This window comes from Ascaphus truei, chromosome 1 (genome assembly GCF_040206685.1).
Source record: "Ascaphus truei isolate aAscTru1 chromosome 1, aAscTru1.hap1, whole genome shotgun sequence".
Taxonomy (NCBI): Eukaryota; Metazoa; Chordata; class Amphibia; order Anura; family Ascaphidae; genus Ascaphus; species Ascaphus truei.
This window is the reverse complement of record NC_134483.1, coordinates 148,354,884-148,378,952: the sequence shown is the minus strand read 5'-3', so window position 1 is coordinate 148,378,952 and position 24,069 is coordinate 148,354,884. Positions and strand designations below refer to the sequence as shown.

General features: G+C 39.6%; 1 protein-coding gene and 1 long non-coding RNA gene across 8 annotated transcripts in view; one reads left to right on the top strand and one right to left on the bottom strand.

Annotated features, from left to right (window-relative positions):
• Positions 1 to 24,069, top strand: part of LINGO2 (leucine rich repeat and Ig domain containing 2) — a 1,433,890-nt gene that overhangs the window by 53,022 nt on the left and 1,356,799 nt on the right. The gene's annotated exons all lie outside the window — the stretch shown is intronic.
• On the bottom strand, positions 2,997 to 4,279 carry LOC142469799 (uncharacterized). The gene is made up of 4 exons (XR_012789089.1): positions 4,195 to 4,279; positions 3,590 to 3,650; positions 3,334 to 3,394; positions 2,997 to 3,079 (listed from the first exon to the last, which is right to left on the bottom strand). It is a non-coding gene; the product is annotated as an uncharacterized LOC142469799 (long non-coding RNA).

Sequence of the window (24,069 nt, the reverse complement as noted above, 5' to 3'; positions counted from 1 at the left end):
TTATTCGAGCTCGGCTAGTCCCACGAATTCGGGTATACCCGGGTGTATTGAGGTTTGTGACTGTTTTCTGCCCGAGTGCATTGGGTTATTTTCCAGCCAGGGATTGAAGCATTTTATTCCCGCTGGCTGCAATACTGCACAGTATATATATATATACTGCATTACAATTCATGAATTTATGCCATCTGGTAGACACGCGAAGCATTGCAGCCTATTAAATCCTAATCATTATCATTTAACAGATCAGCCGCCCGTCAGCCAGGCATGAACCCAGGCTGGGAAGGCAAACGCAACGGGGCTTGTCAGAGGTGAGGAGCGGTGCATTCCAGGTATCTGCCAGGTACATACCGGGTATTTGCTCGAATAAAGTGTGTCGGTGCAGTATGTGTTAGGGGGCGGGGGGGATGTGTGTGGTATATTGCTATGTTTATTGGGGGCAATTGTCCCCAATAAACATGCTATTAAGCCTTAACCCCTTCATTGCCTTTGCGGCTATCCGCTAAGGTAATGAAGCAGCTTTAATGTATTTTTATTAATAGTGTGCGGGAGCAGGGGGTCACCTGAGCTGAATCGCATTGATTAATGGCTCAGAGACCCCCTGCTTCCCGAGTTACAGGCCCCGGTTTGGAGCATCGGTGCCAGTGCGGATGCCATCTTTATTGAACCCACGTCGCGTCTTGGACGCTATAAAGATGGCACCGACACTGGTACTGATGCCCCATACTGGGGCCTGTAACTCGGGAAGCAGGGGGTCTCTGAGCCATTAATCAATGCGGTTCAGCTCAGGGGACCCCTTGCTCCCGCACACTGTTAATAAAAATACATTAAAGCACCTTCATTACCATAGCGGCTATCCGCTATGGTAATGAATTATTATTTATTGTTATGTGTGTGTTTTAATACTAGTGTAGATGTGCAGGGGGTCTCCTGAGCTGAAACGCATTGGTTTCAGGTCTGAGGACCCCCTACTTCAGGAGTTACAGGCCCCTTTTGGGGTGCCGGTATCCCCTGCACTTAATTCTCCCGCGTCACGTGACCGGGACATTTAAATTCTGCAGGGGATACCGGCACCCCATAATGGGGCCTATATCTCCTGAAGTAGGGGGTCCTCGGACCTGAAACCAATGCGGTTCAGCTCAGAAGACCCCCTGCTCATGTATACTACTATTAAAAATCATATTTGGCCAGCACGATCGCCTGTAAGAACCGTGCATTGAGACGCAGCGTCTCCATGCAGTTCTTACAGGCTGCTTTGTTTATAATAGTTATCGTGCTAAATAACTTTTAGCACGATAACAGGGGGGAAAAAGGTGATCGCGCCCTATGGCCCTTTTGGCCAAGGCCGGCCGTAAACGCGCCGAGCAGCCTTAGTGAATAGCGCTTATGGCTTCAGCCTTTTGCGACCTAGCGATGTAACCCATTTTAGCGCTACTTAACGTAGCTTAGTGAATTCAGCCCCAAAGTGTCCAAGTGTCCATGTGAAAAACAGGATAATTCCTACGGGGTGAGTCCTGGAAAACTAAACAGTCAATGGTTGGCTGCAAACTGCTTGGAGGCTGCTGTAAGTGAAGCAAGCAGGCAGGATGATCATGCATCCAGATTGTGTATATAATGCAGGAAAGGCATACCCTCCCTTCTTAATGCTAGTGAGTACATGATATCCAGATGAAATTCCCAGTTGCAGTTGAACGCAGAAAAAGGCATTCTATGAGATGTATGATAACATACAAAGCTAGGTCCACGTGGATATATTGGTGTGCTTCCACTGTTGTAAGCGACAGGTAAGAGGTAGTTGTTGGCGGTGCACTGCAGAAAAATCAGACCTGGACTGCTGGTATTTGAAGATAAAGTTTTAATGGCACATGTAAAGACAAATGAGGAGACACACTTTAACGCGTTTCGCGCTGTAGGAGAGCAATTTGTCAAAGAGTTTGTCTCAGAAGACAAAGACAAGTTTAAATATCCAGATTACTCCTGGGTCGTGCACGGCCACAATGAGTGAAGATGATGAGACAGACCTGTTTTAATGCAGGTGTAAAATAATGCTTTTGCAACTGGAGCCCACGCCTCATGTGCGACAATAGTATTGATTGAACATTTAAAACATCACCTAACGATCCCCGGTCATATATAACCAACTGGGTATACTTAGGAATATCAAAATAACATCAATTACATAAACTATATCATTTGTGATACCCAAATGACAATAATAATTAAAATACAACTCTTCATTTGTATGTCTATCCTAATAAATGAATGTATATATAAAAAATATCTAAACATTTGATAAATAAACTTAGTTGCCAAGTACATAACTTGAAACATCTTAATCAATACAAAGTGACAAAGATTGATTTGTCACATATAGCTGTGTGACTCAATGCAATCTTATATTGATACAATGCAGAACACAGTGACAGCAGTATTGAAATACAGTACCAGTGTTTAAAAGACCCGGGAGGGATCTGGGTATTTAAACTTGTGTTTGTCTTCTGAGCCCATTCTCTTTGTCAAAGCGCTCTCCTACAGTGTGAAACGTGTTAAAGTGTGTCTCCTCATTTGTCTGTACATGTGTCATTAAAACTTTATCTTAAAATACCAGCAGTCCAGGTCTGATTTTGCTGCAGTGCACCGCGAACAACTACCGCTTACTTGTCTCGTTGATAGAGTATGCACCCCAGATAATTTTTCGGCTACTCCCAGCTTATCAGTGAATGCATCGTGTCTGGGAAAATTGAATTTTAGCATTGGTTGTAATACCCCGCAGAAAGAATCGTAGGCCTAATGTGTCTTTAAAATCTACATTCAATGTAACCTGTCCCTTATTTCCATTAATTTCGTATGATACCATATGATATGACGGTATGTAATGGTATTTAAATGTAACCCATCACTTATCCGCTAAAAACTTCAGATGACTAAAACGTATTTTAAAATATGAAATAATTTTTATTATATTAAAGTAAATGACTTCATAAAAAATACAATAATATACATTTCTTTGCTCTTCTTCCAAATGTACAATCTTCTTCAATCGGCAACTTTTACTGGCTGGCTAGCTCTTTGACATTTTTGCCTGTAAAAAGAAAATGTTCTATGTTAATAATTGTGAAGAAATACAGTAGTGTAGTGTATGAATTACATTGTGTGGTACGCGTGTGTTTCTATGGGACCTGGTTGAACGCATATGCATATCATTGAATTTCTGCGAATGCATGTTTCTATGGAACCTGGTTGAAAAGCATTTGCATCTCATTAAATTTCTGTGCAGTATGCGTATTCGGGGTATTGTCAAAAATAAAAATAGATGCATGAATTAAATAATATTACCTTGCAGTATCACTGGATGTGTTTCCTGCATGGACACGTTTTTTTCTTAGGCCCGCTAAACCTGCAAAACATGATTGAAAGAATTAAACAATGACTACTGCACAATAGGATTTTTTTTAAATACTATAATAATATCATCTTCTTCAACCACCAACTGACATGTTATTGCTGTCTCTTTTACATGTTCAAATGTTAAATAATTGTGAGATTGTTTTTAAGAGAAGAAAATATGGAAGATGCATGTATAGTACATTACCTGGCAGTATCGCGCGATGCGTTTCCTGCATGAACACAGTGTTGTCATCAGCCCACCAAACCTGTAAAACAAGAATGAAAAAAGGAATTCAACAATAACTACAATATTTTTTTTTTAATCTGTAAAACTATATTTATTAGATTTCCCAAAAATGATGGTGAAAAATGGAGCACTAACAAAAGCATACATAACAGGGTGGCCCCTGTCTTTGAGATTTTATGTTGGATTCAGCAGAGTGCCATCCATGATAATATATAGCGGAGAGACTTTTAGAGACTTTGGTCTATACAGCAGGTGTAAGGTCAGGGGTTCAAACATAAATGTATGTGTCATGAGGATATAGGTGATATGCGAATCCAAGTCATGTGATAAGGTCACCTAGCGAGCGTGAGAAAAGAGAAGAGGCCACGCTTGTGTTTGCCACTAGAGAGGAGGAGGAGGTGTTAGCAAATGATATACTGAAAGTACGATGGGAGAGGTAAGAGGAAATCTAGGATATGCTCTGTTACGGATACCAAAAGTATGTAGAATGTGAACAAGAAGAGGGTGGTCCATAGTATCAAAGGCAACAGAGAGGTTGAGTAATATTAGCAGAGTATAATAACCTTTGTATTTGGCAGCATGGCGGTCACTCGTTTCAGTGGAATGAGCAGTGTGAAAACCAGATTGTAGAGGATCTAGGAGAGAATAGGTGGTGCAAAAATGAAGCAAGTAAGAGAATACAAGACTTTCAAGGAGTTTAGAGGCATAAGGCAAGAGGGAGACAAGGCGATAATTAGAGAGACAGGCAGGGTGAAGCTTACCTTTTTGAGTATGGGTAAAACTACAGTATTGCATGCTTGAAGGGGGAGGAAAAGGTAGCAAAGTAGAGGGAGGAGTTGAAACTTTGTGTGAGTTTGAGGAAAAGAGTAGGAGCAAGAGGTTTTAGGAGATGGGAGGGAATGGGGTCAAGAGGGCAAATGATAGACTGGGGAAGAGGAACTCAGCAGCAATAATTCCTATGTGACAGAGTAAAAACAGTCAAGAAAGTCTGGAGAAAGGAAGAGGTATAGTATATGAGGAGCATACAGAGGAGATGCCTTGACAAATGGAATCCACCTTTCTCTTGAAATAGTCAGAAAAAAAACTGACATGAAATGAATGAAGAAAAATAGGTAACAGATGGTGGTCTGAGTAGAGTCAAAGGCAGTGAAAAAGCAGCATGAGTTAGACTTGTAATTGCAAACTGCGTAAACAAAATATTTCCGTATCTAACATTAATCCTTCAATATTCTGAATCCAAACAAAAATAAGTCCTTCTTTTCTTTATAGCTTCCACATATTTGATCAGAGTTTATACAATAGTTGCTCAACTGTGTTTTTATTATTATTATTATTATTATTATTATATAACTATTGTGTCCTGACAGTTTTCAATTGCCTCCACATTATTTACTTGGGGCTTTACCATCCCTTTTACCACAACATAGCCAAGGTATTTCTCTACTGCTAAAATATCGAACATTTTGCAGGGTTGGCCGTCGACCTGCTCTCCTATAGGTTTCCAGTACTGCTTCTACCTTTTGTAGATTGGAGTCCCACTTTTCGCTATGAATAACAAAATCATCCAAGTACTGTATGCAGAAGCATACTTGGAGTAAGGCTCTAATATTTTTTTATTTAACCTTTGAAAGGTTGCAGGGGCTCCATGAAGGCATAATGGTAATACATTTTACTCCTAATTGCCTTCCGGTGTTGCAAAGGCTGTTTTTTCTTTTACAGATTCTGGAATTTGCCAATAACCTCTTGTGAGGTCAAATATGCTTAAGAATATAGCCTTTGCTAACTTTCAATTAACTCATCAACTCGAGGCATGAAACAAATGCACCAACTTTAGATACTTCATTGACTTTCCTGTAGTCATTACAGAATTGTAACGACCCATGTGGTTTAAGCATTAGGATGATGAAACTTGACCATTTTCTGCATGATTCCTCAATCACCCTCCAGGATAACATGTTCCTTACCTCTGTCTGAATTGCTTCCCTTCTTGCTTCTGATATTCTGTACAGTTTTACCTTAACCATCAATCTTGGTGCTGTGATCGTCATGAAGAGCCTTGTGATACTTTGTGGTATACTTGAGAACACATTTGAATTTTTTTAATAATTTCTGCAGCTTCCTCCTGTATGGTAAGGAGTGAGCTCTCTCGATATTTTCAATTCTGGGTCTTGAGTTCCCTTTCCGACTAGTGGATGATCTAGGACTATCATTATACGCTTCCCTATCCTTTCAGGGGTTTTGCAGATTTATACTGTATGCTCTACTTTTGTGCAATATAGCTGTCTGAGTTTATAATTCTCAGGTCCTACCTGTTCAATAATCTCATTTAGCAAATGAGATAAGAGCTTACTTTCGGCTGTGGGAAGAAGTACCATTACTTGGTCCCCTGACTGAAAACTACAATTAGTGGCCAGCTAAGCTGTTACACAAACTAAACACAAAAGCTAAACTAAGCTAAGCTAAACACAAAAAGTGTATTGGAAGTTCAATAGGTGGTCCTTACCCTTACAGGTATAGTAATCTAATAACACAGTCTTTTCCCATGTAGATTTGCTGTGTTTCAGGACTCCAGGTAGACAGCCTTGGCTCAGGCCTCTGTGTGAGACACTGCTGTATTCTCAGTCTTTACGTTTAAACATTAAAGCTCAGGTTAATTCATTACACTCCCAGAAGCTGCTGCCAACAGAAATTAACCCATCATGCTGGGAACAGTGCATACTCTAACCTTCAGCTGCCATAAAAAGAGTCTCTGACTCTGTCATAAAGAATTATACACCAAACTGTGTAGAATAGTTTTGGCAGGATACCATATTTCAAAAAAATACTAGACTAAAGTAACACAATGGAACATTTTTCACAGCACGAACCCAATCAGTATATGTAAAAGTGTTTGCCCTTTATTTCCAATAAATGAAGCAACTAATCTACCAAACTCATATGAGGTCTATTACATGTTTTGTAAGCCTGATGGAACAATGTTTACAGCTCCAGCAAGTCCTAATGGACTTGGCTAATTTGTGTAGAGCCTGTGGCACATTCGTTTTCAGCATGTCCTTCTGAACCGGGCTAATTTTCTATTGCCTCTGTGGCATAATGTACCCCAGCATGATTAAATGAAGTTATTCAATTGTTCCATTGCCGAAAACTACCACTTACTTTACATAAGAAGAGAAAACACTGTCCTACACAGGTCCTAATTTACAATATCAGTGAAAAAAGATCAGTGTATATGGTGCATGAGTAAAAATACATACAGTACAAATCAATTTGAGAATAGTATAGAATATCCAATTAAAAAAAAAACTAAAAAAACTAAAATTAAGTGGGCTTTGTTTTTTTGTGAAAGGGGAAGATTTTAACCTTCAAAATAGCTCAAAGTTCCAGTAGGTATGCTGGAAAAAGTAATTGTAGGCTGTGATACTGTTTAGGGAACCAGCATTCATCATAGATTGAATTATTATTGTAAATTATTGTGTTTATAGATTTTGAAACATCAACTAATTCCTCTTAAAGTGTATTGTATCACAACATTCAGTGAACCTTGAAAACAAACATGCATGTCTGATACTGTGGTCTTGGTGCTGGGTATTTTAAGAATGCATATATAAAGTATTTCCAGTGCAGTACTTATAAACATAGCAGCACCATATTACTAACTCCAAAATAACCAGCACTATATGAACTGTACATATGAATTAATGCTGTATGCTGTCTTGGGTTAGAGAAATCAGAGCTGGGCATAAGATGCACCAGAACAACATTTTCAAAGGAGTTCATGATTTGTTATCTAGAATTAAACAATTATACAACAGCATAATGATAAAATAATAATCAGCAGCAAAATTACATAAAACAGACTGTGGTCCAATATTATGTAACATCTATGCATTGATTGGAAACAGAATGAAAAACTTAGGAAAATGACTTGCCTTTGATTCTCATTATAAAAAAGGCATGCAACCCAACCTAAGTGAAAGCTGTTGAGTTGACGTCTCTTGTTTTTGCCTGGAGCCTCTCAGAGGATTGATTGTTGTATTATGAATACAAAAGTAAGTAATAACCCAATGCTCCTAAATGTAGCGAGCACAGAACAAGACCTGTCAGTTGAAACACAAGCCCATAAAATTAAGCTGCTGCTTTTTAATTACTTGGTAGATTTCAAGGTGTTCAAAATACATTTTTCGCTGACAGTCCTCTGGGAGCGACTGACTTGTTTCAATGTTTTATATAGCTTGTATAATTAATCTGTCATAGTGAGGGCTAAATTCTCACCGTATTGTTCTGAGACAACTTTGACATTATTTGGTCTTGTACATTGCAAATATATTTCACTTTTAAAGGAACATTTTAAAAATGTTATCTGAATTACCAAGTCAGTGATTTTGTGTATTTTAAGTCATTAATTGTCTGGTGTGAACTGTTCATTAATCTTCTGCAGGTGATATGGCTGGAAAGCGAGTACTGTTTTTGGCTATTTTGCTTTCTTAGCATAACAGCATGGGACATATTAAACAGAACTGTGCATTTTTGCATCAGCTGTATTCTTGAGGTGGCCATGTTTAATAGCATCATTCTGCTGATGCAACATAAAAGGCCAGTTCAGTATTTTGTGAATAAGGACTATCAAGGAGAAAGCGATGAATTCAGTGCATGTATTAATGGAAATTCATCAATCCAAGGCAGTTGTAATGCTAGTCTTTTATCAGCAAGCCCGCTGATACCATCAGTATTTGCTAAAGGAATAAAAGAAAGTACATTAATTATGTTCTTTCAACTGTTTTTGCAATAATCTATACACAATCATAAAAATGACTAGTTTTAATTTAATATTAACATCCAACTAATGATTCATTTGAATTGTGATAAGGCAACATTATCACGAAAAGCACAGTACTGCAAAACTCATAAGGCATTTGGTGATACTTTTATTAACACATCCACTGTTTCATGTGATCACCAACAGAGATGTACAAATCATGTACAGTATGCATGTTGGTTTGCCCAAGTTACTGGCATTAGATTACCTACAATACTCTAAATTCTGTGTTGTTTCCACTTTGCATTGCATTGCATGGCTACTTTGTGATACATCAATAAAACCCAGTGAGTGCTCTTTCCAATTTGGAAACCCTTAATCAGTGGTTTCCAACCTTCTTTCCGTTAAGGAACTCTATAATTATATTGTGACATTCTGCGGAACGCCAACCCTCTCTAAAAGCGTGTCTGAGATTAGATGCATTGTAAGAAACCCCAACCCTCTCTAATAGCGTGTCTGAGATTAGATGCATTGTAAGAAACCCCAACCCTCTCTAAAAGCGCGTCTGAGATTAAATGCATTGTAAATTCTGTATTTGGTACAATTTTCAAATGACTTGAACATTGCAAGGAACCCTTTCTCTTATCTGCCACTCTATACCTCATTTGTCTTTGCCACTTTTTGTATCTCCCAGTGTGAATCCCCTCCACTCCCTCATAAGTCTTCACAACCCTCAATAGGGAACGGCGACCCCTATGTTAAAAAAACACTGCCTTAGAGTTAGAGATGGGCAAGAAAAAATTGCGAATTTGGATCCGCCTTGAATCGGGAAGTTCCTGTGATCTGCGGATTTTGATGGATCAGTCTCCAAAAGGCAAATCCGCAATTGCATATTTTCTTGAGAGAGAGAGACCTCCAATTAAATTAGGGAGACATGCCTCTTCTAAAAAAGGAGCACACCTGAGCGATATGCTAATGGCTATGCAAAGTATTTTTAAATGTGTACAGTCTCACACTTTATAAAAGGATTTCCATGCCAACTATATCGAGTTGATAATAAGCTTATGGCAAGAACTGCAGTTTGACAAGCAAGCACTATTATTATTTGTAGCCGAAAATACTTGGTACTATCTGGATGTTACACATTTTCATCTTATTAAACAAGATCTGTGCAATTTCATTTATATAGATTGTACAGGAGGCATTAAATCCCTTCTAGTGTATAAACCTACAGTATCTATTTAAGTGGATAGGGTCTCTTTCAGGGTGACTGCACCTCTGAAGAAGCCAACGTGTGATTGGATGCATTTTGATTTTTCAGTCTACATTATCAAACAAGCTCTAAATCAAAACATTTTTGCTCTGCAAATAAAAATATACAGGCTTTGTTCACTGATTATAATGTTGCTTAAATTACCCCTAAGGGACCTATTTTAGTAGGTTTGATAACTTTGCTACTAAATCGCAAGGTTTGGTATGTTCCCGCCGAACAGTTTGTCATTTGAGTTATCTCGGTATTCAGAAAGAATCTGAAACCCTCAGAAATCGTGAGGTAGGAAAATGCCAAAACCGCTCAGTGTAGCAGAAAAGTAATCTCAGTGTTTTCTACGTTCTCCCCGTACGATCTCGCTGCAGAGCTGCATAGAGAGCTGCACAGAGAGAGCCACCTCTCCCTGCACAGATCTCGCAGGTGATCGTAGTGTTTTAATTAAAAATGTTATACTAGTGTGCATGAACAGGGTGTCTCCGGAGAAGAACCACATTCATTTCAGGTTCGGGGACCCCCTGCTTCCTGAGTTACCGGCCCTGGAATGGGGTACCGGTATCTCCTATGCATTTAAATGTCCCGGACACATGATGCAGGAGATTTAAACATTGCATGGGGATACCGGCACCCCATAACGGGGCCTGCAACTCAGGAGGCAGGGGCTCTCCGGGAACTGTAATCAATGCTGTTCTGCTCCGGAGACGCCTTGCTCACGCACATTAATATTAACAGTTTAATAACAACAGCTTCATTACCGCTAAGGCATTGAAGGGATTAAGCCTGAATAGCCTGTTTATTAGGGGCAGAGGGAGTGGATGAATGGGGTAGTTGCCTCAGGGTGTGTGGTTAGGCCTGCCGGGAAGATTGCGGAAGGAGTTAACCCCTTCACTACCATAGTACCACTATGGTAATGAGGGGGTTAACCAGTCCCACTACCCTACCCACTACCCACCCGGTAGGCCTAACCACCCTCCTTTGGGGCAACTACCCCATTAACCCAATCACTCTACCCCCAATAAACATTAAAAAAAACACAACAACGCTGTTACCCACCTCCTCTAGTCCCAACAACCCCCCAACACATACAGTACAGTAATGGGCAAAATTTCTATTATCCACATCTGGATAATAGCTCATTTGCCCATTCCAATTAAAACATTATCCAGATAGCATAAAGTAAATAAAACATGCACTTACCCCTGCCAGGATGAAGGCTGTCCCCATCACCATCCTCCGTGTCCATGTCCTCTTTTGGCAGGAACACAACAAGAAAAATAGAAACTAAATGCCCCAAACCTCTTAATCACCTTAGCGGTTAGTAACTGCTAAAGTAATTAAGGGTTAACCCCCCTCCCCTACTACCCACCCAGGCAGCCTAACCACCTTCCCTGTGGCAACTATCTCCACCCTCTACCCATTGATTGGCACAGTGGTACATCATGCCCTTATAATATGGGCATGATAAGCCACTATAGCAGTCAATGGGCAACCTAAAAAAAAATAAAAAGCACCAAAAAGACACTACAATAAAAAATACCGAAGCACCTAAACACCAGAACAATCAAAGAAATCAAATCCCTAAACAGCAGAAAAATAAAATAAATCTAACCCCAAAAAACAGAAGAAGAATGAAATGTAACACCAAAACACCAGAAGAATAAAAGAAATCGCACCTAAACACAAGAATAAAAGAAATTAAAAGCTTAAACACCAGAAGAATACAATAAATCAAACACCTTAACACCAGAAAAATAAAAGAAATGTAACAGCTATTCACCAGAACATTTAAAGAAATTGCACCTAAACACCAGTAGAATAAAAGAAATAAAAATTCTAAACACCAGTAGAATAAAAGAAATAAAAATTCTAAACACCAGTAGAATAAAAGAAATAAAAAGTCCAAACAATCCAAACATTTAATAAAAACAAGCCTTACAAAAAATAACAATTAATTAAAAACAACCATTTGACAAAAAATGCATTGCCTTTCACTATATTTATCTATACCCTAATTGGACACAGATAAATACATTGGCAATCAATGGCCAAGAAAAAAAATTAAATGAAAAAATACAATAAAAAAAACTGAAAAATTCAAATGACATACTGTACATTCAATGTTTTTCTTACGTTAAGATGTCTTCATCCTCCGAATATCGATGTATCAGGAAACTCTCAATCCATAACGCCATCCTCAGCCATCCTCTGCGATTCTCAGAATCAGGTAAAATCTTATTTTTCAATGTTCATTCTTGAATCTTCTTTCTTGAATCTTTTTTACTTGTACTATATTCTAATCCATAGGGAGATGTTGTCTCGTCAGCTTCTTAAGCTAAAATGAGATGGAAAAGGCCTTATAAAAGGCCAGTGATGTCACATTTTAGGGTCAATTGGTACAGCTCCATTCCGATTGGATGCTGTACCATGTGACAGGCCTTTTGTTTTTAAAGATGTGACCTCATCTACAAGGGAGGTATGTCACATCCTTAAACCAAAATCGCTACCATCACATGGTACTAGTACATGGTTAAAGTAACATGTGACATGTTCCATTTTTTTGAAGGATGTGACATCATCTTTAAGGTGATATCACATCCTTTTAAAAAAACTGCTGCAATCACATGGTACAGGAACCAATGGGATTGTGAGATATACCACGTGATACACTCCCAATCCCATTGTTTCCTGTATCATAAGATGGCAGCCTTTTTTAAAAAAAAGGATGTGACATCACCCTTAAAGATGAAGTCACATCCTTTAAAAAAATGGAACATTTCATATGGTACTTCAACCATGTAGTAGTACCATGTGATGGCACACATTTTGGTTTAAGGATGTGACGTACCTCCTTTGGAGATAACATCACATCCTTAAAAAAAAACCTGTCACATGGTACAGCGTCCAAACGGATTACTGTACCATTTGAACCAAAAATGTGATGTCACAGGCCTTATATAAGTACAGAAGATTCAAGAAAGAACATTGAAGAAAGATAATTTTACATGATGCTGAGGATCGCGGAAGATGGTGTTGTGGATCCAGAGTTTCCTGATACATCAGGATTCGTAGGGTGAAGACATCTAAAGGTAAGAAAATTATTGAATGTATTTAATTTTCAATTTTCAGTTTTTTTAATTGTATTTTTTAATTTTTATTTTTTTGCTCTGCCATTGACTACCAATTTATTTATCTGTGCCCTTTTAGGGTATAGATAAATACAGTGACAGGCAATGCATTTTTTTGCCAAATGGTTATTTTTAATTCATTGTTATGTTTTCTATTTTTGTTGATTGTTTTGAGTTAATTCTTATGTATTTGTAGGGCTTGTTTTTATTAAATGTTTGGATTGTTTAGGGGTCTGATTTTTTGTATTCTTCTGGTGTTTAGCCTTTTTATTTATTTTATTCTTCTGGTGTTTAGGTGCGATTTCTTTTACTGTTCTGGTGTTTAGGTGTTAGATTTCTTTTATTCTTCTGTTGTTTAGGTGTTTGATTTATTTTATTCTTCTGGTGTTTAGGCTTTTTAAATATTTTATTCGTCTGGTGTTTAGGTGTTATATTTCTTTTATTCTTATGGTGTTTAGGGGTTTTATTTCTTTGATTGTTCTGGTGTTTAGGTGCTTTGGTATTTTTTAATGTTGTGTCTTTTTGTTGCTTTTTTTAAAAGTTGTCAATTGACTGCTATAGTGGCTTACCATGCCCATATTATATGGGCATAATGTACCACTGTGCCAATCAATGGGTAGAGTTTAGGGATAGTTGCCCTGGGGTGGGTGGTTAGGCAACCCAGGTGGGTTGCGGGGGAGGGGGCTTAGCCCATTAATTACTTTTGCGATTACTAACAGCTAAGGTGAACAAGAGATTCGGGGCCATTAGTTTGTATTATTATTATTGTTGTGTTAATGCCAACAGAGAACATGGACTCGGAGGATGGTGATGAGGACAGCCTTCATCCTGGCAGGGGTAAGTGCAAGTTTTATTTACTTTATGCTGACTGGAAAATGTTTTATTTGGAATGGGCAAATGCACTATTTTCCATATCTGTATAATAGTAATTGTGCCCATCATTGTACTGTAATGCTATGGGTTTTGGGTAATAGAGGGGGTACCTATTTATTCCCCTTACGGTTATCTTTGCTCCCATTGAGGGTATTGGTAACCACACTGGCAATGAATAGGTGTATTGGTTAGAATTGTGTTTGTATTTTGTTTTTATGTTTATTGTGGGTAGCGGGGGTGGGTGAAGGTGGTATTTGGCCAATGGTGGGTGTTTGTTACCTTAGCTATATTGTACTGTAATGCTATGGTTGTTAGGGAATAGAGTGGGTACCCACATGTTATATGGTGTTGAAGCAAAAGGTGGCACTGTGTGATCATTTGCATGTCATTTCCCAGAATCCCTTGCTACAGTGAAAGCACTGTGTGCTTGGTGATAATGGTGAAAGGCAGGGTTGCAGACCTGACATGCAAATGAGCATACAGTAATATTTCCATTTACTATATGCTTTACTGTGGAGGGTTTTTGTCACTTTTTTACCCACCATAACCTAACTAAGTGTGTGTGTGTGTGTGTGTGTGTGTGTGTGTGTGTGTGTGTGTGTGTGCGTGCGTGTGTGTGTGTGTGTGTGTGTGTTTGTGTGTGTGTGTGTGTGTGTGTGTGTGTGTGTGTGTGTGTATATATATATATATAAAAAAAAAATTGTTATATAATATTGACCCCTGAATGCACTGTGTGCATCTTTCTTTTCATTAAATAAAACATGTTTTCTGACATACCCAATTAAAAGCAAGGTGAAGTACAGCTGACGATCAGCTGATTCAGCTTACACTGTTAGAACTGGGGCCTAGGAAAGCAGTGGTTGTGGGTTCTAGTCCTTTTGGATCTGACATGATTTCAGTCATTAGGTTGGTGCCTTAGGCTTATTATGAACCCTATATAGTTGGTATGGAAATCCTTTTAGAAATTGTGGGACGGGACTCATTTAAATATTCTTTGCATATCTATTAGCATTTCTCTCAGGTGTGCTCCTTTTTCAGTAGAGGCATGTCTTCCTAATTTATTTGGAGCGACGTTTGAAAAGATATATTTACAACTGGCGACTGCTATTAAAATTCGAAAGGTCTCTTTCTCTCTCTTTCATTTTAGGAACATTATTTTTGCCAGTTTTGACCATCTCTGCTTAGTTTCCTTTGTTCAAAATATTTATTTAACTACTGCATGTAATCAAACATGTTATCCTTCTTTGACTGATAAGGTACACCGTCTATCATTCTTTTTTTTTATAAAGAAAATTGTTACCCCATAAATCTTTTTCTTCCATTTAACTTTTTTTTCTCCATATCCTGTCACATAAGATGAGATTGTGGATTATATTGTTTGACCTTGTGTTCTGCAGCTTTCACATATCAATGATAAATGCAATCCGCATATCTGTCCCACAATTCTAATTTATGTTTTTTTAACTTGTCCATTTTTGGTACGTGTCATTGCAGCTTCAAAAGTCTTTGTATTTGTGTCTATGCAAAATATAATAAAACAAAAAAAATTAATCAAATCTATTCAGTGTATGGATATTTTTTACATAGTCAACAACATATTTCTGTTGAAAACTTTTTAAATGTAGAACTATGTATTTATAGAGACTATTGAATAGTGCCAGAAAGACAATTGTTATGTTATGCGTTCCTATTCTGTAACATATTGCAATTAGAACAAAATGTCATATTTTCTGAAACACTTTTCCTGTTCAGTCTTGTTGGGCCATGCATTAGACAATAAACATGTGGTAGCTCTTTGGAGCTTTTTACCCCAAATTTAGTGAATAATAGAGAGTATAATAGGTGAACAGGAGTGATAATTGTCCAGATGTGCTTGTAGATTCCCACCTGGATGACGATAATGTTGGTCTGAAACAATCAGAAAGCGTGATTGAGAGAAGGATGGCAATGGAACAATTAGAAGTTATAATTACACATAAAGGCTTCTTGAAATGATTGATTATACGAGTAACAGCTGCTAGAACTTCATTTCTACTTCCCTGAAATTGTCTGGAAACATAATTAAAATTACCAAACATTTTAGAATGAACTGGTCTGAAGAGAGAGAAACAAAGCAAAAGAAATACAAGGAGTGCATGTTCCCCCCTGATGTATTCCTTTGTTCAAATTGTACTACTTTAAGTGATCCAGATGGTAACGCTCAACTTGCCAACAACAAAATACTTTGATTGATGATTTGAAATACTTTATCTTTGCCATTGGAGTGCACAATCATGTAGAATGTACAAAATGCTGCGACAGAGTCAGTTACTTGTCTATAGTGGTATTGGTAATGTCAGTTTTGGAAAGTGTACAGTAGTATCTACAGTATTTAATTGCACAAGTGATTGTGTAATAATGAAGCTCCAAACATTAATACACGTGACAATACATCTTAGCAGTAAAACATCTCCAAGTGCTTATAATATGTTTCAATTTATGTCAGCTTCAAGAGGTATTTTGTTAATTTGTCTTTTAGAGCCTTCATGCCAATTAAACTGTAATTTTAATATGATATGAACGAAAATATCATTGTTATGTGTTCTCATGAGTTCTTGAAAAGCTGAAGATTAAGGATTTTAACTGGTTTGGAGTTAATACTTTTTAAAAGACTGCATGTTTGAATCGAGGAGAACTATACTTTGCTTAGTACAGGAAATAAGAATGTGTGCCCATCTGTACAATGAATGACTGTGTAAGGGAGAAATATTTCAAACATTCATTGAGAAAATGTTGCTTCTTCATTAAGAATAATGTGAATATCTGCCCATTTTTATTTTCATTTGACAATTTGATTATTTTTTCATGATACAATATATTGGCTCTCCGTTTTTCTGTAGCACAGCATAGTGATTTTAGTCAGGGAACTAATAAAGTGGAAAAGTCAAGATTGCCTAAACCAACCTACAATAGGTAATATAACATAAAGGGGCCTAGTCTACTAGCCGTGATGAAATCGCTGCTAAATCGCAAGTTTGGAATGTTACCGCCGGACGTTTTGTCAGTTTAGTTATCACGGTATTCATAAAGACTCTGAAGCCATGTAATAAGAAAATGCCAAAATGTACAATGAGCCGTGATGTGATCTCAACCTCTCTCAAAAGTTCTCACCCGTCTCGATCTGCTGCGATCTGGGCCAGCTCTATAGAATGCTGCACAGAGAGAGTTTCTCTATGCACAGACAGTATCTCCTATATATTTAAATGTCCCGGTCACATGACGTGGGACATTTAAACGCATAGGGATACCAGCACCCCATAATGAGGCCTGTATCTTGGGAAGCAGGGGTTCCCCGGACCTGAAATCAACGCGGTTCTGCTCTGGAGACCCCCTGCTCACGTACAATAGTGTTAGATTTTTTATTAAAACAGCTTCATTACCTTAGTGGCTAGCCTCTAAGGCAATGAAGGGGTTCAACTTCAATAACCTGTTTATTGGGGGGCAGAGGGGTGGATGAAAGGGGTGGTAGCCCCAGAGTGGGTGTTTAGGCCTGCCAGGAAGGTTGCGGGAGGAGTTAACCTCTAGTTAACCACTACAATCGCGGGGGGAACCAGTATGGTAATGAAGAGGTTAACCAGTCCTGCTACACAGCAGTAGGCCTAAACATCCACCCTTGGGGAAACTAGCCCCTTTACCCAATCCCTCTACCCCCAATAAACAAAAATAAACACAATAATCCTACTACAGTACCCACCTCCTCTACCACCAACAAGCGCCTCAACACATACAGTACAGTATTAGGCAAAATCACTATTATCCAGATATGGATAATGGATGTACCTCCCATGGAGATGACGTCAGATCCTTAATTTTTTTTTAAAGCTGGTCACATGGTATAGAGCCCAATAGGATTGGACCTGGACCATCTGACCCTAAAATGTGACGCGACAGGCCCTATATAAAGCCTGTTCCATCTCATTTTAGCTAAAGATGCCAACGAGTCAACATGCATTTTCGATTTAACATGGGATTTGGATTACAAAGAAATAAGATGGAAGCAAAGAAGAAAATAATTATAGAAGATGGAAGAAGATGAAATCATATTTTTTTTAACTGATGCTGATCTTCGCGGAGGATGAAGGTGGATTGCGGTAGATGACGTCGCGGGTCAAGAGCTTCCTGATACGCCTGGATTCGGAGGGTGAAGACTTCTAAAGGTAAGATGTAAATATTGAATGTCTGCAATTGTCTTTTTTAAGGTTTTTATATGTTTTATTTCTTTGATTCAGGCACATTTCTCCCAAGAAAAACACGATTGCTTACATGAGTTAATCCTGTTTCACAAACATATTGGCCTTTTTTAGTAGCTTCGACAAGTGAGTTATCGACAGTTTTCAGCACTTCTCGAGTGAATTTGCATGTGTAGCTATTCAGAAGGCTCCAATAACATGGCAAACTTGCTCAAAATGTGCTTCTTCCCGATTGATAGCACTCCTGCGCAAACAAACCAAGTGGAAGCTACAAAAATGCTGAAACTTTTTTTTTGTTGAAAAATCGAGCTATTCAGGTAGCTCTGATATTCACATTGCGGCTGCAACTCGCACATTCTGATCTCGCCACCAGAAGGGGGGCGAGATGGGATGTGTGATGTTACTCTGATGGAGAAAATGTAATTTTTACTACATAAGATTGAAGCCGGGTGTCTCCAGAGCTGACCCACATTAATATCAGCTCCGGAGACACCCTGCTTCCATCCTATGTAATAAAAATAAATTTACTGGCAGCTTCATTACCTCAGCGTACAACAGCTAAGGTAATGAAGGGGTTAAATATCAGTGCCCGGTTTGTTGGTGGTAGAGGGGGTGGGTGAAAGTTGGAGTTGCCCAGGGTGGGTGGTAAGGCCTACCAGGAGGGTTGTGCTAGGAGTTAACCCCTGCATTATCTTAGCGGTTACTACCGCTAAGGTAATGAAGGAGTTAACCCCTCCCACAATATGGGCAAGGATTGCCACAATGGCAATAAATGGGAAACCAAAAAAAAACACCAAGTAAAATACATTACATTTAAATTAAAAAAAAACATTTGCCATAAAAAATGCATTGATTGTCAATGTACTTATCTGTACCCTGAAAGGGGCATAGATAAACACATTGCCAGTAAATGGGCATCCTAAAAAAAACCCACATAATTAAATAAAATACAATCAATGTGTTTCTTACCTTTGCCGGGAAAAACATTCATCCTCCTCATCCAACAGTATCACCAACGCCAACACCAATTGTCAAATAAAAACAGTGCGATCTCCTGTAAGAGCTGTGCAAAGAGATGCAGCTCTCTCTGTGCTGCTCTTACAAACTGCAGTCAGATCGCAGGGGCAGAATTTAGAAAAAGACAGAGCTAAAGACACTGCTATTTTAAGCGGTATGAAATGTTCCTACCTAATGGTATATGACTTGCGATAACTCTTTCTGAATACTGTCATAACACAAATGTCAGACCGTGAGGCAGGTAATACCAAAACGTTCAATATACTGTAGCAGTGAGTTTATCAAAGCTACTAGAATAGCCCCCATAAGGTGTAATACATTTACACTGTACTCATATATTCAAAAATGTAATATTTTAGATCTGTAGCTGACATTCAATTTTCTGACAAATCAGCAAAACATTTAGATATCTGAAGGTGACTTGATTTATCCCACTGTTAAGAACACTTTTTCATCCCTGCAGTGGACCGTTCTATTAAATTAACCTTGAGTCAGAATTTGGGGTTCCCCTGAATGCATGGGACTTTTTACATGTAAATAATTATTACAAAAAGAATAACGTGGTGGCACCTTTAGGGAGCTAAACCTCACTTAAAACTTAAACATACATCAAGGCATGCATAAAAAAAATTGCTGCATATTTAATCCTGATAACCTGAATTGTTTTATTGATAAAAAAAGAAATCTGCATCTGAGGTGTTTTCACAAAATCTGTGAGATTTACGCTTGACAAATTCCATTGAGTCCTTAAGAGAGCTGGCGGATGAGACCTTGTTGAGAGCAACGTGCCAAGGTGACTCAGTAGCCCCAGTTGAATGCTCTGAAGGAAACTGCTTATTAAGATATATCAGAGATTATGGAATATCTCAGCTAAGAACGGCAAATGCATCTTTAGCTCATGTAATAGTGTAGCACAGAAAAACAGATATAACATTTTTAATGGCATAATGGAATACAAATTAGTGTAGCTGAACATTCTTGGCAGCCTAGTTAGGCAGTCCACTGTGAAGATTGCAAAGCTAATATAATGCATTCTCCAGCGTACTTTAATAAACGAATATTGGCAACGATGCATTGTGGCAAAGATGTATGCATTAAGTATACCTTTTTGTGTTTCCGCTGTCTGGTATAGCTTGTTATTACAATAATAAATTCTACTTTCATTTGCTGTAGTGAGAAAGTGTAGCCATGATCTTATGTGGATTCTTTCAAATGAAAGCCAATACAGTAAACAGCATTGACGACCTGTAAATAGTTTTATGTGTGACACTCCACTGAGCACATTCTCCCTTTTTAATGAGTATCAGTATCTCCAAAATAGGTCATCCTAATTTGAAGAGTTTGCTATACTTACTGTAACTGATTATGCATATTTTTAACAATGTTGCAAGTAACAACACTCCAGACTATTGTTGTACCGAGTCCTCTAATTTGCCAGGTACCAGGTACCCGGGGAAAATTAGACATTTTGCCGGACCGGGTACCTGTCTGGGTAGCATTCAATTACCTGCAGCGGGCAGTGGAAGATGAGGAAGAATGCGGCCGGCAGCGGAGGGTGAGGAGTGACATTGTGGGAGCAGTGGCTGAAATCCTGGTGATGGTGGCAGCAGAGGACATCCTTGTTGAGCCGGTGGGAGCAGCAGAACACATCACAGTTGTTGCCGGTGGGAGCCGGGGTACCATATGAACGGAGGAGGAGCGTAATAGGGAGCAGAACGGAAATTACCCGGCGCCGGTCCCAGATCCTTAGTGCCGGGTCTGGATAATTTCCGGGTACCAAAGGAAGTGCTGGGTAAGCCGGTACTCGGCCGGTAAACCGGTACTTCAAAATCTTCTGAATATGATGGCAGGTACTGTAGTGCCGACGGTTATTCTAACAAAAACCAGTGTCAATCGCCAAAAAGACCCAGGTACATGCTGGGTACATGCTGGGTCATGTTTAAGGCAAGTTTAAGGCATTTCTGCATTGACTAGTGATATATATATATATATATCCAGATATGGATAATAGATCATTTGCCCATTATTAAACACAATATTAGCCAGGCAGCATAAATAAAGTAAATAAAAACCAATCTACTTACCCCTGGCAATATGAAGGGTGTCCTCGTCGGCATACTGCAGGTCCATGTCCTCCGTTGCCAGAAAGCATGCATAGCAAAATACACTCTAATAACCCCATGCCCCTTAATCACCTTAGCGGTTAATAACCACTATAGTAATTAAGGGGTTAACCCACCCTGTCCAGCTTCCCACCCGGGAGGCCTAACCACCCACCCCGGACCCATTATACACACCCTGTACCCATTAATTATTATATTAGTACATCCTACCCATATAATATGGGCATGATAAGCTACTATAGCAGTCAATGTTCACTCTAATACAAAAGCCTGACTATCCAAAATACACATGTAGTCAGGTTTCCCCTCAGAGTGGCAACCCCCCCTCCCTGTACTCACTGCGGCGGTCGGACAGAGCGGCCGGTCGCTGGGGAGATGCGGGGGTGTGTGCGCATACGGCACGCACCTTCAGTAGCGTGTGTGAGGTTGCGATTGCCGGGGACGCCTGGCGGTGCCTGCAGAGGAGGCCGCCATCTTCTGTGTGCGCACGCATGCGCAGTAACACGGACGCACTGAGGCAGGTCGCGCATGCGCAGTGAGAAGCGCGCGAAGCATTAGCCTACCAGGGAAGGCTCTTGGATGGGACTACAAGTCCCATGAGCCTCAGGAGCCCCCCATGTGATGCCAGGGAGCCAATACGGCTGCAGTATCTCCCTGCTCTGAGGGATTGATACATTTTGTGCGTGGAGCCACGCCAGTCAGCGCCAGGAAAGTCTAGGGGAAGGAGGTTAGGGTGTAGGGGTCAGTGACCCACTGCACTAGGCCAGCAGCCTCCTAGGCCCCAGTTAGCCCTGATCCATTCAGTAAGTTTGTGGTGTTTCAGGGACAGGCCCTAGGTTAGGAACCCTGCTCCATTAGCATATACAGTGCCAGTTAGGGACACAGCGGACAATGCGCATGATACCAAGAGGCTTGGGATCAAGCCTACTCCGCAGAGAGAGCGGAACTGTACCCAGGGTGGACGGCCCTGACCGATCATCCTGCTGGAGGAAGCGGACGTCGCCAGGAGGTCATCGGATCCTTTTTGAAGATCCTTTGAATGCCCAGGTGCCGTCGCACTGAGCAGGTATTGTTACGCTCGTGCACCACCTACAGAGTATTCACACATAGTGTCAGCGCTGACCATGGGACAAGGGTTATACTGTGGACACGGTGTGGGGGTACACGGTGGTGCGCAAAGGGGTGTACACTCATAAGTGGGAGTGAATGACATTGGGACTCATAGAGTATAAGATATATATGTACAGTAAAGTTCATTATTGCTTTACCATACCAATTGTGTGTTATTGGGTTGTGTCCTGTGAGGACCCCTTCCCGGCCTGGTCGGGATCCCTCTCAGGTGGAGGCGTTGCACCACGAGAAAGCGAATATAGATGTACCCCAGGCTCCCCGAGCGGAAGCTTAGGCTCCTGAGGGCCACACAGGTAATATACAGCATTAGTAGCGCTGTATTCACAGGGAATACCCGTTACACACAATAATCAAACCTACAGTTTACAACAAGCACCTAAATCCCCAAACTGTAAAATTAAAAGCAATAGGCAATCAATCAATTACCTAAATAAAACCACTAGTCAACCAATCAAATAAAGAAATACAAACACTAACCAATCAATTAAATAAATCACACCACTAGACAATCAATTAAAGAATTGACACCACTAGCCAAACATATATTTCATTTCATATATTTCATTTCATTTCATATATAAAAGCAGTAACCAACACATCAATTAATTAATACATCCACTCAGCAACACATACATTAAACCATTAGCCAACAAATTACATCATTAAATAAAAACGCTAAACAATCTGTAGAAAAATACAAATCAAAACAAGCCATCACAATTAAACGCAATTTAATCAAAACAATAAACATACATAAAATTTTTTAACAGTCACTAGAAGAAATGCATTTGCTAAAAAAAATGCATTGGCTGTTACTGTATTCATCTGTACCCTAAACAGGTACAGATTAATACATTAGCAGTCAATGGGCATTGAAAAACATAAAAATAGAAAAATCCAATCCAAAAACCTGTAAAAATAAAAGTAAATATGTTCAATATTGATCTTACCTTTAGAAGCGTTGGCACTCTGAATCCTGAGAATCAGCAAGCTCTCCTCCTGTGACGTCACAAACACAATCCAACGCCATCCACGGTGAAGATCTGGACCAGGTAACAAAATTCTTTATTCTTGTGGTATCATCTTCTTCTTTCTCCATCTGTGACCATTTCTTTCTTTTCTTTGCCTTCTTCTTTCTTTATCTTCTTTCTTTATCTTCATCTGTCAATCCAACCCCATGTTAAATCCACAATGTTGACTCGTCGGCTTCTTGAGCTCAAATGAGCCCTCCCGGCCTTAAATATGGCATTTGATGTCACATTTGATTGAGAAATGGTTCTCACGCCTGTGATTGGCTGTGAGAATCATGTGCCTTTTTTTTTTCAATTACAACATTTAAAGGGAATGAAGCCAGCCAGTCAGAATGGCTGTGCTTAATTTCCCTTTAACATGACATCAGTAAATCTAAAATGGCTGCCCCTGCCGGCCTGTGGTATTAATCCTGCGTGCAAAAAAATTAAATATGGTTTTATGTGGGTGGGTACAGGAGGTGGGTTGTGTTTTGGTGGTTATTACATATTTAAATTTAAATTGTATTACTAGTGTATTGTAGCAGGGGTTCTCCGGAGCAGAACCTTGTTGTTTTAATGTCCGGGGATCCCCTGCTTCCCGAGATACAGGCCACGTTATGGGGTGACGGTATCTCCTATGCATGTAAATGTCTCGCGTCACGTGATCGAGACATTTTCATGCATAGGAGATACCGGCCCCCCATAACGGGGCTTGTATCTCGGGAAGTACTGCTGCATCCAGCTTCATTCTAAGACTTACCCGTGTCTTCCTGTGGCTTTTTTCGGCTGGCACCGAACTTGGCCGCGTGCCAGCCGCCTCTTCCCCGCATCTTCCCCTCCCCTCGCGACCCCCTGGCTGCTCCGGCTCTGCTTCTCCGGGATCCGGGGGCGCACACACGCATCCCCC